At 43.1% G+C, this 17,284-nt stretch overlaps 1 long non-coding RNA gene across 1 annotated transcript; it reads left to right on the forward strand.

The window, feature by feature from the left end:
* The first annotated feature begins 16,564 nt into the window (after positions 1-16,564).
* Positions 16,565-16,947, forward strand: LOC117527138. Its single transcript, XR_004565449.1, has 3 exons — positions 16,565-16,585; positions 16,658-16,660; positions 16,865-16,947. It is a non-coding gene; the product is annotated as an uncharacterized LOC117527138 (long non-coding RNA).
* The last annotated feature ends 337 nt before the right edge of the window (positions 16,948-17,284 follow it).

The raw sequence follows: 17,284 nt of genomic DNA on the forward strand, positions 1-17,284 counted from the left end.
TATATATATATATATATATATATATATATATATTTAAAGTGTGATGTGTATGTGTATGTGAGTACATTAAGCCATACAGGAAAAGGCTGTAAAAACTATCAACAAGTATTTGTGAGTACAGTAAGGAGGTTTTTATGTGTGGCAGAAGCTGGGGTTTAGCCAGGTTATTATAGGGCCAAGCACTGATTGACGCCTGGTGGAGAGGTGTGGCAAGCTGACTTGCTGGCCTATAACATGCATGGAACTGTGAAGACTGAGTGTGGTTTGGAGACGGCAACAAACGCTGCTGCTCCACCTTTACTTGGAAAGAACTGCTTTGTGCACACCATAGTGGACTACATGTGTGGTTTTCACCTTTTAACCAAAATCTTAACTGACGTGAAGTATGGGCTGCCATTGGGAGGAAGTCACATGTGAGCAGGCGAAGAGAGGAGTTTGTGGGGACACCAGGACTGCGTGGGGGAGGAATAGGATGTGTGTATATATATATATATATATATATATATATATATATATATATATATATATATATATATATATATATATATATATATATATATATATATATATATATATATATATATATACGAGGTCTGTTAGAAAAGTATCGGACCTTTTTATTTTTTTCAAAAACCATATGGATTTGAATCACATGTGATTGCATCAGCCAAGCTTGAACCTTCGTGCGCATGCGTGAGTTTTTTCACGCCTGTCGGTTGCGTCATTCGCCTGTGAGCAGGGTTTGAGTGAGCACTGGTCCACCCCTCTCGTCGTTAAGGAAATGGCGGAATGATTTGGAGCTTTGATGAATCAATTTTTTCCTGAAACTGTGAGAGACCTCCAGGTGGACACCATGCGGAAAACTAATATGGCTTTCAGGGACGATTTTATGGGGATTACACAGATTAAGGAGTGCTCCAGCCGGTTTAAAGACCGCCCACAGCGTCTGAGACCGCGCCGTGCTCCGAGCGCCGGTCCCGCTGGAACAACCAGATCATTTCCAACGTGAAGGCTTTGTTGATCCGGGACGTCGTCTGACTTTCACAAAAAGGCAGAAGGCATGGACATCAGCACTTTTTCGGCACATTCCACTGTTACAGGAGTTTTTTTCATGGAAAAAGAAGCGGGTGAATGCGCCACCGTGCCGCTCATGGCGTGGGACAAAACCACCTCTGTGTTGGTCTCTCAGGACGGCTTTCAGCTGGCTTTCAGATGGCTTCTGGTTGCTTTTCAGTCGTGTGAATATCCGAGAAATTGAGCATGAGCTGGACATGCCCCAACATGTCCTGTGAGGCTTCATCATGGCGTTGCTTTGCGCCATGCGGCTCTGCATGTCTGTCTCAGTGTGCCAAAAAAGTGCTGATGTCCGCATCTTCCGCAATTCCTGTGCTAGTCAGACGACATACCGGAACAAACAGCGTCCAGTTTAGAAATGAACGGCACATTCCACTGTTACAGGAGTTTTTGTCATGGAAAGAAGAGTGGAGGAATCCCGCGTTTCGCGGCGGGGCCGCATGGCGCAAAGCAACGCCGTGATGAAGCCGCACAGGACATGTTGGGGCAGGTCCAGCTCATGCACAATCACAATCGGATAATCACACGACTGAAAAGCAACCGGAATCCATCTGAAATCCACCTTTAATCTTCCTGTGGTTTTGTCCCGCGTAATGAACGGCTCCGTGGCGCGTCCCTCCCCTTTTCTTTCCATGAAAAAAACTCCTGTAACGGTGGAATGTACCAAAAAAGTGCTGATGTCCACATCTTCAGCCTTTTTGTGAAAGTCAGACGAGGTCCCGGATCAACAAAGCCTTCACGTTGGAAATGATCTGGTTGTTCCAGCGGGGTGTCAGCCTGTCGATGGGGGCTGGGAGCGCGCCGCGCTCTCAGCAGTTGTGGGCGGTCTTTAAACCGTCTGGATCACTCCTTAATCTGTGTAATCCCCATAAAATCATCCCTGAAAGCCATATTAATTTTCCGAACGGTGTCCACCTGGAGGTCTCTCACAGTTTCTGGAAAAAAAATTGATGCAGCAAAGCGCCAAATTGTTCAAACATTTATTCGCAATAAAAAATAGACGAGAGGAGTGGACCACACCTCACTCAAAGCCTGCTCACAGGCGAATGACGCAACCGACAGGCGTGAAAAAACTCACGCATGTGCACGAAGGTTCAAGCTTGGCTGATGCAATCACACGTGATTCAAATCCATATGGTTTTTGAAAAAAATAAAAAGGTCGGATACTTTTCTAACAGACCTCGTATATATACACAACCCCAATTCCAATGAAGTTGGGACATTGTGTAAAATGTAAATAAAAACAGAATACAATGATTTGCAAATCCTTTTCAACCTATATTCAATCGAATACACCACAAAGACAAGATATTTAATGTTCAAACTGATAGACTTTATTGCTTTTGTGCAAATATTTGCTCATTTTGAAATGAATGGCTGCAACACATTTCAAAAAAGCTGGGACAGTGGTATGTTTACTTAATGAGCTCAGGCCCAGAGAAGGTGGAGGCGTTACTGGATGTTGTTGATGTATGGCTTTTGCTTTGCATGGTAGAGTTTTAACTTGCACTTGTAGATGTAGTGACAAACTGTGTTAACTGACAATGGTTTTCTGAAGTGTTCCTGAGCCCACGCGGTAAGATCCTTTACACAATGATGTCGGTTTTTAACCCTCTGGGGCCAACGCCGTCATATACGATGGCTAACACCAAGCTTTACTAAATTATAAATAACTTTTTAAAGATATGAAATAGAAACTTACTTTTTTTTTCTGAAAAGTTAACTCCGCGGACTTTCGAGCCAGCCATTGGCCATCTTTGTACTCCTCATAGAAGCTGTGTGATGATGTGCGCAATATGAGTGTCTAATCGGAATTGGTTCACCGTCATATGGTTTTCCAAAATCCAATCATAGGGCAGATTTACCTCATGTGAATAGCCAAAGGTCATTTTCAGGAGTGATATGTTACTAGTTGGCCCGTTTGAATAGCCCCCTGGGTGCTCCAATGAGTACATATTATTAGTACATACTCAGTGCACCCTGCGCCATTATGCACAACAATCAGTGAAAGCAGGAGCACACGCAGAGCCTCTGATGACAATCTTACGTGCTCAAACAAAGAGTGTGTAACTATCAGGATTGCACCACTAGTTTGCATGTGAATGTTACTGGATAACTCTGTTGCTTTCTACACATAAAGCACTGTTTACCATATCAATGGACAGCAAAATTCATAGACCATTTTGTATATATTGTTCAAAATGTGCATTTGTGTTTATTGTTTGAACCTTTTTGTTGTACAGTCTTTCACACAAGACCTCAAATTACCTTTATAAAGTGTCAAAACAGTTGTCAAAACACAACAAAAACATATCTATTCTGAAAGCACAGTTTGTCCTGGAAAAAAGAGATATAAAACTTGATTGTGGGATGCAAGGAGAGCTATTAACAGCAATAATAAAACATTTATGCCAGGCGAGTGAACTGTCCAAAAAATGCCCTCGGACCCCAGAGGGTTAATGCAGTGCCACCTGAGGGCTCAAAGGTCACGGGCATTCAATGTTGGTTTTTGGTCTTGCCTCTTACGTGGAGAAAATTCTCCAGATTCTCTGAATCTTCTGATTATATTATGGACTGCGGATGAGGGAATCCCTAAATTCCTTGCAATTGAACATTGAGAAACATTGTTCTTAAACTGTTGGACTATTTTTTCACGCAGTTACAACTGCGTGAAAAAATAGTTGATCCTCGCCCCATCTTTGCTTGTGAATGGCTGTGCCTTTTGGTTATGCTCCTTTTATACCCAATCATGACACTCACCTGTTTTCAATTAAACTGTTCACCTGTGGAATATTCCAAACAGGTGTTCTTTGAGCATTCATCAACTTTCCCAGTCTTTTTTGCCACTTTCCCAGCTTTTTTGAAACATGTTGCAGGCATCCATTTCAAAATGAGCAAATATTTGCACAAAAACAAAAAAGTCTATCATTTTGAACATTAAATATCTTGTCTTTGTGGTGTATTCAATTGAATATAGGTTGAAGAGGATTCGCAAATCATTGTATTCTGTTTTTTTTATCAACGTCCCATCTTCATTGGAATTTGGGTTGTGTGCATATATATATATATATATATATATATATATATATATATATATATATATATATATATATATATATATATATATATATATATATTTCCATTTTCTATATCTGCTTACTCCATTCTAGGGTCATGACTGGCTGGAGCCTATCCCAGTAGTCATAGAGTGAGAGGCGGGGTACACCCTGGACAGGACAGCCAATCTATTGCAGGACCACATACAGTATGGCCAGACAAACTCATTTCCATATGCATGCACACCTACAGTGCATCTGGACAGTATTCACAGCGCTTCACTTTTGTAATGTTACAGCCTTATTCCACAATGGAGTTAGTTATTTTTTCCTCTCAAAATTCTACTTGCAACACCATATAATGACAAATTTTTGCAAATTTATTAAAAAAAAAAAAAAAACTAAGGCTGTAACATAAGAAAATGTTGAAAAAATGAAGCACTGTGAATACTTTCTGGATGCACTATACAATCAGCATAAATTTTCCAGTTCACCACACAGAAAGGGCTAGGTGGGAAGCGATCCTAGGACCTTCTTGATGTGAGCCAACAGCACTAACCACAAAGTCACCTTGTTGCCCATCAACATATTAAAAGACAAGTGGCCTCTGTGTGTGGATATTTGGCATGTACATTGAGGCAAATAAGTATATGATCCACTGTTGATTTTGCAAGTTTTCCCACCTACAAAGAATGGGGAGGTCTACGAGGTCTGTCCATAAAGTAACGGTCCTTTTTATTTTTTTTCAAAAACTATATGGATTTCATTCATATGTTTTTACGTCAGACATGCTTGAACCCTTGTGCGCATGCGTGAGGACAAGCTGGGACATGTCCAGCTCTCCACAAGTTCTCTTATACTCACTCGACTGGTAAGCACTGAAAGCCGAGATAGGCATGTCCAAACTTGTCCTCTAACACTCCGAAACGGAGGTGTTCCTTTGTCTCGCTTCATCAGCGAATCGGCCGTGACGCGCGAAGCCTCTGCGCGGCTTTCCATGACAAAATCTCTTGTTAAAAGTGAAATCTGCTGGAAAATGGCTGATGTCCAGCTCTTGTGATAACCAGAGAAAGATTACACGAAGGTCTCGTATCCACAGAGCCATCAGCTTAGAAATGATCCAGTGGTTTGTGCCGCGACATCGCAGCTCGGAGCGCGGCGCACCGACCGTCCTTAAATGGGTCCTTAAAGCTGTAGTTAAAGTCCTTATTCTCTGTGAAGCCCGTAAAATTTTCACCAAAAGCCAGATAAATTTTTCGAATGGTTTCCAGGTGCCAGTCTCTAACAGCTTCTGAAAAAATTCTGATGGAGAAAAAGTCCTTTTAATTTCCAGACAATGAAAATCCGACGAGGGGGCGGGACCACTCCTTCCCAAGGCGTGCTCACAGGCGAATGACGTCACTGACAGGCGTGGAAAAACTCATGCATGCGCATGAGGGTTCAAGCATGTTTGACGTAAAAACATATGAATGAAATCCATATAGTTTTTTAAAAAAAATAAAAAGGACCGTTACTTTATGGACACACCATGTATAATTTTTTATCATATGTACACTTCAACTGTGAGAGACAGAATCTAAAAATAATAATAAAAAATCAGAAAATCACATTGTATGATTGACGTGCTTTTTGTTGTGCGCCATTGCGGCTCCATCCCGACACGCGAATTCCTCTGCACGTCTTTCATTGCAAAATCTCCTGTAACAGTGGAATGTGCCGCAAAAGTGTTGATGTCCACCTCTTCTGCAATTTCTCTGGTAGTCAGACGACGTCCCGGATCAACACAGCGTTCACTTTGGAAATGATCTGGTCGTTTCAGCCTGTCGATGGCCGCTCGGAGCGCGGCGCGCCCTCCACCGCTGTGGGCCGTCTTTAATCCGGTTGTAATGCTCCTTAATCTGTGTGACACCCAGAGTATCCTCATCGAAAGCCGTCTGAATCTTGTGAATGGTTTCCACCTGGCTGTCTCTCACAGTTTCTGGAAAAATTTGATTCAGCGCTGCTCCAATCGCTCAGCCATTTCCCTGACAGTGAAAATCTGACAAGGGGGGTGGACCAGTGCTCACTCAAAGCCTGCCCACAGGCGAATGACGCAACCGACAGGCATGAAAAAACTCACGCATGCGCACAAAGGTTCAAGCTTGGCTGATGCAAGTGCACATGATTCAAATCCATATAGTTTTTGAAAAAAATAAAAAGGTCGGATACTTTTCTAACAGACCTCGTACTTTAGGTCAAGGATGAACGCCGTGAAAACAGAAGGTTGGTAGTTCTAATATTTTTGGAGAAATTCAGGATATTAGCTAACATTTTTAAAATAATTGTTTAATTCAACTTCGCCTCATTGAATGGAACATTTTATCTTTCACCTCATGAAATATTCTCACCATTACACTCACAAACATTTATTATTTGTACAACTACGGTGAACAATGGACGTTGATAATTACATTCTGGACTCACACACCATTCCAGCAGGGGGTGGTAAATCATCAATATATTTAAAGCAAAATGGCCTCTATATATGCATATGAGTGTGTGTCCCTTTGAACATGGACAAACTGGAATGAGCTGACATTTGCCATTTGGTGTGCTTATGTATTTTGGGTCAAGTTTGAATGCTGCCAAAACGGAACGTTGATAGGACTAATATTTTTGGAGAAATTATGGATATTACATCACAAAAGTGAACAATAGACATTGATAATTATATTCTGGACTCACATGCCATTCCAAATCATTATAGAAACTTTGAATAATTTATTACCACCCTTGAAAAATGTTGGCTACCTATTTTATTAACACGACCCAATCTGCAACCCCAATTCCAATGAAGTTGGGATGTTGTGTGAAATGTAAATAAAAACAGAATACAAACATTTGCAAATCCTCTTCAATCTATATTCAATTGAATACACCACAAAGACAAGATATTTAATGCTCAAACTGATAGACGTTTTTGTGCAAATATTTGCTCATTTTGAAATGGATGCCTGCAACACATTTCAAAAAAGATGGGGCAGGGGCAACAAAAGACTGGGAAAGTTGATAAATGCTCAAAAGAACATCTGTTTGGAACATTCCACAGGTGAACAGGTTAATTGGAAACAGGTAAGTGTCATGATTGGACATAAAAGGAGCATCCCCATGCCCAGGCTTACCCGTTCACAAGCAAAGATGGGGCGAGGATCACCACTTTGTGAACAACTGCGTGGGAAAAAAAGTCCAACAGTTTAAGAACAATGTTTCTCAATGTTCAATTGCAAGGAATTTAGTGATTCCATCATCTACAGTCCATAATATAATCAGAAGATCACATTCTTTTTTTTAATACCACATTGGTTGAGGCACAAATTAACAGTGGCCGCTACCATTGCTGTTGTCCAACCGGGTGGCAGTAGAAATTGGGCTGCTGTTGGGTGAAAAAGCAGAAGAAGTGGAGAAAGTGTCTGGAGGCAGTGTGGGAGTTTGGAAGTAGTATGGAAGTGACAGGTGGGACTTTGAAAGTTGGCAGTTTGGCAAAGGGAGTAAGTTGACTGATAGGACAGAGAGGACTAGATGAAATTAAATTATCTTGCATGGATGTACTTTGTTTGAGTTGGGGCTACATGTATTTATTTGCTGGAAATCCTGCACATAATTAAATTGAGTTCATCCACTGAGTCATTTTTTTGAGTGTGGATGAAGATGAACTAATTTTGGAAACTTGGAAAACTATGACCGATATGGCCATGCACACTGCTCAAAGGGTACTGGGTGTGACAGCTGAACAAAAGAAGGAAAGCAAGAAGACTGTGGTGTTATGAAGATGTGCAGAAAAAATGGACAGATGATTAACAGATTGGAGAACAAGGAAACGTGGCGCTAACAAAAACAAGGCAAAGCTGGAGGTGGCAAAGATGAAGATGTGATTTTCTTTGGGAGTGACTAGGAATGAACATAGAGGGACAGCACACATAGCATGGATTTTAGATTAAGTCAGAGAGGAGAGATTGAAATGATTTGGCCATACACAGCAGAATGGCCCACTATATACAGTAAGAAGGATATTGAGGATTGAGCCGCGAGGAAGGAGGAGAAGGAGGGGACCAAAGAAAAGGTTTATGGATGTGGTGAGAGGGGACATTCAGGTGGATGATGTGACAGAGGAAGCTACAGAGGACAGGGTAAGGTGGAGACAGATGATCCATTGTGGCGACCCCTAAAGGTAGCAGTTGAAAGAAGAGGAAGAAGATACACACACACTCACATGCTGTCGTTGATCCAGCAGCTTTAATGGGTCAGTGCCTTGCTCCAAGGCAAGTCATCCCCTTGAAGGTCATTGTGGCAAATGTGGTGTAATGTCATTTTTATATTTCTAGGGGGAAATCAACTGACTGATTCACAGATGTAAAAATATGAGCCACTTAAGTGGAAACCTTGAAAGCATCAATGCTTTTGGTCAAATAGAAACATAATTGGAAACCAAGGTGACTGCCAATAAAACTCCAATCCTATTCTAAAAGCTGAAAAAGGTGTTTTCCAAAACTAATTTTATGTTGTGACAGCTACAATTTTTGTGTGAATAGAATCTGAGAAAAGATTTGGATTGCACACAGTTCAAGTAGCACTTGGGCATGTTTGTACAGAGAACACATCGGCTCAAAGATCCAAGATCGAGTGACGTGTGCAATACTACTTTGAGATTGTCAAGGTTTTATGATTCAACTTCCACTGGTTTTGGTTACTTCTGATGAATTTTTCAACAATTATCAACAGTACAATGCTTCATTTTGGACACATAGAAGAGACGGGTTTGGACGCTGGAGCTAAACAAACACTGCAAAGTCTTGCAATGTAACATAAAATTAAAACATCAAAAACACAATTGAAAGTTCACAATAAACACAGTAAAAAGCAAAAGAACTTAAAAGAATTAAAAATATGCTAGCCATAAAACTGGGTAAAAAAGATAAGTCTTCAGTCGTTTCTTAAAAGTCTCCACAGAATCTCAATCTCACTGTGGCCGGGAGAGCATTCCACAAAACAGAGGCACAGTACGAAAAGGCGCTCTGTCCCACAGACCTTTTCCTCACCCTTGGGACACAGAGCAGTCCTGCATCCCGTGAACGCAAAGCCTGGGCCGGTACATAGGGTTTAAGTAAATTAGCCAAATAGCCCAGTGCCAGTCCATGAACAACTCTATAGGCCAATAGCAAAACCTTAAAATCCGACCTTGCAGAGACAGGTAGCCAGTGAAGGGATGCCAAAATGGGGGTATTATGATCAAACCACGTCCCAACAGCCAGGTCCTCTTGCCCTCTTCAGGTCGGTGGAGTGTCCTTGCCTCAAGTGGAGGAGTTTAAGTGTCTTGGGGTCTTGTTCACGAGTGAGGGAGGGATGGAGCGTGAGATCGATAGACGGATCGGTGCAGCGTCTGCAGCGATGTGGTCGCTGTATCGCACCGTCGTGGTGAAGAGAGAGCTGAGTAGGGGGGCAAAGCTCTCGATTTACCGATCGATCTACGTTCCGATCCTCACCTATGGTCATGAGATTTGGCTCATGAACGAAAGAACGAGATTGCGAGTACAAGCGGCCGAGATGAGTTTCCTCCGCAGGGTGGCTGGTTGCTTCCTTAGAGATAGGGTGAGGAGCTCGGTCACTCGGGAAGAGCTCGGAGTCGAGCAGCTGCTCCTCCACGTCGAAAGGAGTCAGTTGAGGTGGCTCAGGCATCTTTTCCGGATGCCCCCTGGACGCCTCGCTGGATAGGTGTTCCGGGCACGTCCCATTGGGAGGAGGCCCCGGGGAAGGCCCAGGACACGCTGGAGGGACTACATCTCTCGGCTGGCTTGGGAATGCCTTGGGGTTCCCCCGGAGGAGCTGGGAGAGGTGTGTGTGGATCGGGAGGTCTGGGCGGCTTTGCTTGAGCTGCTGCCCCCGCGACCCGACTCCGGATAAAGCGGAAGAAAATGGATGGATGGATATTAGGGCTGCAAGAACAAATCAATAAAATCGATAAAATTCGATTACGACAGGCATTGGCAACACATTGCGTCATTGATGCGTTGTGTCGAGCGATTATGGCGCCAGAAGCGACCAGTGCACAGAGTAGATCAGACGCTGTTTTGTAGAAGAACTACACACTTAGAATATGGCAGAAGCAAGTAGACAGAAGAAAGTCAAGACTTCAAAAGTGTGGGAGCACTTTATGTTAATGCAAAGACGTTTGTTAACTGCAACATTTGCAAGTCGGACCTCGCATGGCATGGGAGTACGACAGTAATGATGCATCTCAAACGAAAGCATGTCAGAGTCATCAACGAGGAAGGGGAGAGCTCAGCGTCTGGGCAAGTTAACAAATCTTTATTTTTGTGCAGTTGTAACGTCTCAGTATGAGAAGTCAGATAGTGATATGAAGCTAGTCAGGCTCAGCTGTCTGCGCGTCTCCCAGAGCAGTGAGGTGAGGGGCAGAGTGAGAGAAAAAGAAAATAGTAACAGCACCGACAGTTTTTTATTAATGTTGTCAAAGTCTGACCATCGACATTAACGCTTGTCCGATTGTCCGGGACAAGTGTAAAATGTGATCAGACAAGTAATAGCTCTAAATCGTTGTCCGACCGGACAAGTGGCCTTTTTTTTTTTTTTTTGGTTTAAAACATTAAAATTCTTCTCACACAACTGGCCGCCCCCCCCCCCGCAGACAGAGAGCCGAGCAGCGCTGCAGCGGAAACAAATCTCCGTCAAAGTCTTCACATAAAACGAGCTCCAGAAATTCATTTATAGGCTTTATTTTACAGTTGAAAGCCTTCATGTTTCCAAAGTTTGCTCAGAGAGAGAGAGAGAGAGAGAGAGAGAATATGTGGGATGAGTCACATGTGTCATTGTGAAATGACCACATAGTTTGTTCACAGGAGTTTTTTTCATGGAAAGAAAAGCGGAGGGACGCGCCACGGAGCCGTTCATTACGCGGCACAAAACCACCTCCGTGTTGGTCTCACAGGACAGCTTTCAGGTGGATTTCAGACGGCTGTTGGTTGCTTTTCAGTCATGTGATTATCCAAGAAATTGAGCATGAGCTGGACATGCCCCAACATATCCTGTGAGGCTTCATCACGGCGTTGCTTTGCGCCATGCAGCTCCACCGCAATGCGCGGAACTCCGCTCCTCTTTCCATGACAAAAACTCCTGTAACAGTGGAATGTGCCATTCATTTCTAAACTGGACGCTGTCTTGATCCGGTATGTCGTCTGACTAGCACAGGAATTGTGAAAAGACGTGGACATCAGCACTTTTTCAGCACATTGAGACAGACGTGCGGAGGAGTTCCGCGCGTCGCGGTGGAGCCGCATGGCGCAAAGCAACGCCGTGATGAAGCCTCACAGGACATGTTGGGGCATGTCCAGCTCATGCTCAATTTCTCGGATAATCACACGACTGAAAAGCAACCGACAGCCGTCTGAAATCCACCTGAAAGCTGTCCTGTGAGACCAACACGGAGGTGGTTTTGTGCCACGTAATGAACGGCTCCGTGGTGTGTCCCTCCGCTTTTCTTTCCATGAAAAAAAACTCCTGTAACAGTGGAATGTGCCGAAAAAGTGCTGATGTCCACGCCTTCTGCCTTTTTGTGAAAGTCAGATGACGTCCTGGATCAACAAAGCCTTCATGTTGGAAATGATCTGGTTGTTCCAGTGGGGTTGGAGCCTGTCGATCGGCGCTCGGAGCGCGGCGCGCTCTCAGCAGTTGTGGGCAGTCTTTAAACCGTCTGGATCACTCCTTAATCTGTGTAATCCCCATAAAATCGTCCCTGAAAGCCATATTAATTTTCCGAACGGTGTCCACCTGGAGGTCTCTCACAGTTTCTGGAAAAAAATTGATGCAGCAAAGCTCCAAATGATTCAGACATTTATTCGCAATAAAAAAACGACGAGAGGGGTGGACCAGTGCTCACACAAAGTCTGCTCACAGACGAATGACGCAACCGCCAGGCATGAAAAAACTCATGCATGCGCACAAAGGTTCAAGCTTGGCTGATGCAATCACACATGATTCAAATCCATATGGTTTTTGAAAAACGGTCGGATACTTTTCTCACAGACCTCGTATATATATATATATGCAACACAATAGCTCTTGCAATCAATTAATACAGGCAGAGAAAGTTACCTCCATAGAAGTATGATATCTCGGCGATGAGGTGGAGATGATGTCTGGGTTTTATGGAGTGAGATGATGAAGAATGAGTGACAGCTGTCAGGAAATAATGAGAGACAGCTGTCACTCCCGGCTGTGTCCGTGGCGGCAGCACCCTCTCGTGCCTGAAGCCCGCACTTCAGGCAGGGCGCCCTCTGGTGGTGGGCCAGCAGTACCTCCTCTTCTGGCGGCCCACACAACAACCTGAAAGATTTGGAGAAGATCTGTATGGAGGAGTGGACCAAAATCCCTGCTGCAGTGTGTGCAAACCTGGTGAAAAACTACAGGAAACGTCTGACCTCTATAATTGCAAACAAAGGCTACTGTACCAAATGTTAACATTGATTTTCACAGGTGTTCAAATACACTCAACAAAAATATAAACGCAACACTTTTGGTTTTGCTCCCATTTTGTGTGAGATGAACTCAAAGATCTAAAACTTTTTCCACATACACAATATCACCATTTCCCTCAAAAATTGTTCACAAACCAGTCTAAATCTGTGATAGTGAGCACTTCTCCTTTGCTGAGATAATCCATCCCACCTCACAGGTGTGCCATATCAAGATGCTGATTAGACACCATGATTAGTGCACAGGTGTGCCTTAGACTGCCCACAATAAAAGACCACTCTGAAAGGTGCAGTTTTATCACACAGCACAATGCCACAGATGTCGCAAGATCTGAGGGAACGTGCAATTGGCATGCTGACAGCAGGAATGTCAACCAGAGCTGTTGCTCGTGTATTGAATGTTCATTTCTCTACCATAAGTGGTCTCCAAAGGCATTTCAGAGAATTTGGCAGTACATCCAACCAGCCTCACAACCGCAGACCACGTGTAACCACACCAGCCCAGGACCTCCACATCCAGCATGTTCACCTCCAAGATTGTCTGAGACCAGCCACTCGGACAGCTGCTGAAACAATCGGTTTGCATAACCAAAGAATTTCTGCACAAACTGTCAGAAACCGTCTCAGGGAAGCTCATCTGCATGCTCGTCGTCCTCATCGGGGTCTCGACCTGACTCCAGTTCGTCGTCGTAACTGACTTGAGTGGGCAAATGCTCACATTCGCTGGCATTTGGCACGTTGGAGAGGTGTTCTCTTCACGGATGAATCCCGGTTCACACTGTTCAGGGCAGATGGCAGACAGCGTGTGTGGCGTCGTGTGGGTGAGCGGTTTTCTGATGTCAGTGTTGTGGATCGAGTGGCCCATGGTGGCGGTGGGGTTATGGTATGGGCAGGCGTCTGTTATGGACGAAGAACACAGGTGCATTTTATTGATGGCATTTTGAATGCACAGAGATACCGTGACGAGATCCTGAGGCCCATTGTTGTGCCATCCAAGAACATCACCTCATGTTGCAGCAGGATAATGCACGGCCCCATGTTGCAAGGATTTGTACACAATTCTTGGAAGCTGAAAATGTCCCAGTTGTCACCCATTGAGCATGTTTGGGATGCTCTGGACCGGCGTATACAACAGCGTGTACCAGTTCCTGCCAATATCCAGCAACTTCGCACAGCCATTGAAGAGGAGTGGACCAACATTCCACAGGCCACAGTTGACAACCTGATCAACTCTATGCGAAGGAGATGTGTTGCACTGCATGAGGCAAATGGTGGTCACACCAGATACTGACTGGTATCCCCCCCCAATAAAACAAAACTGCACCTTTCAGAGTGGCCTTTTATTGTGGACAGTCTAAGGCACACCTGTGCACTAATCATGGTGTCTAATCAGCATCTTGGTATGGCACACCTGTGAGGTGGGATGGATTATCTCAGCAAAGAAGTGCTCACTATCACAGATTTAGACTGGTTTGTGAACAATATTTGAGGGAAATGGTGATATTGTGTATGTGGAAAAAGTTTTAGATCTTTGAGTTCATCTCATACAAAATGGGAGCAAAACCAAAAGTGTTGCGTTTATATTTTTGTTGAGTGTACTTATTTGCAGCAGTAACATACAAATAAATTATTAAAAAAATCATACATTGTGATTTCCGGAATTTTTTTAGAGTATGTATCTCACAGTGGACATGCACCTTCAGACCCCTCCATGATTTCTAAGTGCGAGAACTTGCAAAATCGCAGGGTGTTCAAATACTTATTTTCCTCACTGTATATATATATATATATATATATATATATATATATATATATATATATATATATATATATATACACACACACACACACACGCACATACATAAGGAACACTTTTTAATCAGAGTATAGCATCCAGTCAATTCAACTTCTGGGATATTGATCTGGTCATTTAAGTAGCAGAGGGGGTTGTTAATCAGCTTCAGCTGCTTTAGTGTAAATGAAATTAACAACAGATGCACATCTACACTGGCCTGAGAATGCCTCTGTATCCCCCAGTCAGCGGTGCTTATTGTGGCTCAGGAAAGGGAAGTTTGGGGTCCCCTGCTGGAGCTGCTGCCCCCGCGATCCAATCCTGGATAAACAGTTGAAGTTGAGTGAGGTGAGCGAGTGTGCACTAGAGGGGCAATAATGTGATGGTACTCAAAACAGGAATGGTTTTATAGGTGGAGGCCTCAGACATTTTTCCTTATCATCTATTCTGACTTATTTTTCACAGGTTTTTCATTTGGCTAGTATCAGTGTCACTACTGCTAGCATGGTGTGGTACCTAGACCTTACAGAGGTTGGACAAGTAGTCCAACTCCTCCAGGATGGCATATCAATATGTGCCATTGCCATTGCTGTGTCTCCCAGCACAGTCTCAATCGCATGGAGGAGAATCCAGGAGACAAGCCATTACTCTGGGAGAGCTGACAGGGCCATAGATGGTTCTTAACCCATCAGCAGGACCGGTATCTGCTTCTGTCTGTGCTAACTGTCTGGCACCATGGTGCTTGCGTGGCATTTGCCGCAAAAGCTAGAATTGGAAGGTCCACCACAGGTGCCTTGTACTTTTCATAGATGAGAGCAGGTTCAACCTGAGCACATGTGACAGATGTAAAAGGGTCTGGAGATGCCATAGAGAACATTAATGCTGCCTGTAACATCATTCAGCATGACCGGTTTGGTGGTGGGTCAGTGATGGTCTGGGGAAGCATATTCCTAGATGGATGCACTTTCATTTTTGACCTCTGTACAAACTGAAACTGACCTTCGTCACAGTTTTTGCTGTTTTTACCCCATAACTTCACAACATTCAGTCAAAGATAGTCCAAACTATACCTTTTTGGAATCTTTATGATCAGACAAATATTGTGGTATAGTTTTCAATATGATTAGAGCATTTGTAAATTTTGACCCCTGTGTAATTCTTCATTAAGCCCTACTTGGCCGCCTATTGAAAAATCATGTGGATAGTTTTCTTTTTCAAAAGAGTAATGTCTAAGGAGTAATTGTGCCAAATTTAGTGCTTGTACCACCATTTGAAAGATTCCTCTGCAAATATTCTGTTACCTGCTACACTATCTTACACAGTCACCCAGTTTTTGCAAACTCCAGACAGATTTACCATCCACTGTCATGCTGCCATGCATGATTGCTTCTTCTGCAGCCTGATACTGATGTTCTGGTTAAACCTTTGGAAATGTACATTACTCTTGAATACGGCTCGGGCAAAGTATTCAGTTGGGCCAGTTTTCATATTTTCATGAGCTCTGAAGCCTTCCACTGGTCTGTGTTTTAATGTTCATGTCACCAGCACTGCATCAGTTTGTTTATGGTCAACAAAATAAAGCGTGTAAGGAAAATAACTTGCCTAAGGGTAAAAGATGGTGGTGGTTCTGTCCTGCCTCTGGTACTGTAGGCATGGAATGTATCAAAGAAATGATGAAATAGCAAAATGTATTGCCTCGTGTCAGAACACAAGATTTGAGGTGAAGGACTTTAGTAAATCAGCATGATGACAACCCAAAGCACACATCTGACAGCCCAAAAGATTTGTTCAAAAGGAAAGGATAGACTCTTAAGCTGGACAGCAACTAGAAATCTTTTCAGTGAGCTCAAAAAATACCCACCCCCCCATGCTAGGTGCTTGCTTGTGTGCTGAAATAGTGAAATAGTGTGCTGCCATGTTGTGAAGTTTCTATGTACGAGTAATCCAGAAGGTTTAGGAGGTGGAGTACATGAATCATGTGTATAGATAGACTGGTTGATTCCTATTTAGCCCCATCAAACCTTTGTTTGGGGGCATAATGCTTTGACCTAAAATCCTATTAAAATCTTTGGGGCAAGATGAAATCTACAGAGCCCCTAAAGGGGCATTAAAAAAAATACTTTTGCGAGATCTCGCAAAAGGTTAATGAAGCCTATTTCCTTTGGTCTCAGTAGCAAAGTGTCTGGCAGTCACATCGATTTGTTTACCCTCAGTTTGTTTACCATCAGTCACCTTAGGCTCTGTTAACTTATCGATTAGAAAAGACTACATTCATTTTCTGCTACATTGTGGTACACGTGTAGCCTTTATTTCAACTTTTAATATTAATTATGACTATAGTCAATTTTTCAGTAAGTATTTTTGCACAAATTTAAATTTAGGTCATTCATGTCTGGGTCAGTTTGCTGCATTCTGGTCAGCACATGAAGAAGGTGAGCTTGTGGAATCATTGGGGAGGATTTGGAAGAGTTCCTGCACTCAAGAGAAGTCCCACAAGAGGACATACAGTAAGTCATATGAAGAGAGATGAGATGGGTAGAAAATGCACTCAGTGTAGTTTTGTGAGATCTCACAAAATATTGTGAGACCTCACGATAGTGTAGTGAGAATTTGCAAACCTATCGTGAGATCTTAATGTCTCTTTAGGGGCTCTGTAGAAATCTGCCTCTGCAAAAAAAATAAAAAAGAAAGAAAGAAAAAAGTTCTTCAAACCTGAATCAGCTTGAATACATAGCTATGACACAGTGGCTGAAATGACCAGCACACTGGTGCAAGAAGCATCTCGATGGCTTCACGAAATATTTAGCAGCTGTCATTATCACCAAACTTTCTGCACTCAC

The sequence above is a fragment of the Thalassophryne amazonica genome, chromosome 15 (assembly GCF_902500255.1).
Source record: "Thalassophryne amazonica chromosome 15, fThaAma1.1, whole genome shotgun sequence".
NCBI lineage: Eukaryota > Metazoa > Chordata > Actinopteri > Batrachoidiformes > Batrachoididae > Thalassophryne > Thalassophryne amazonica.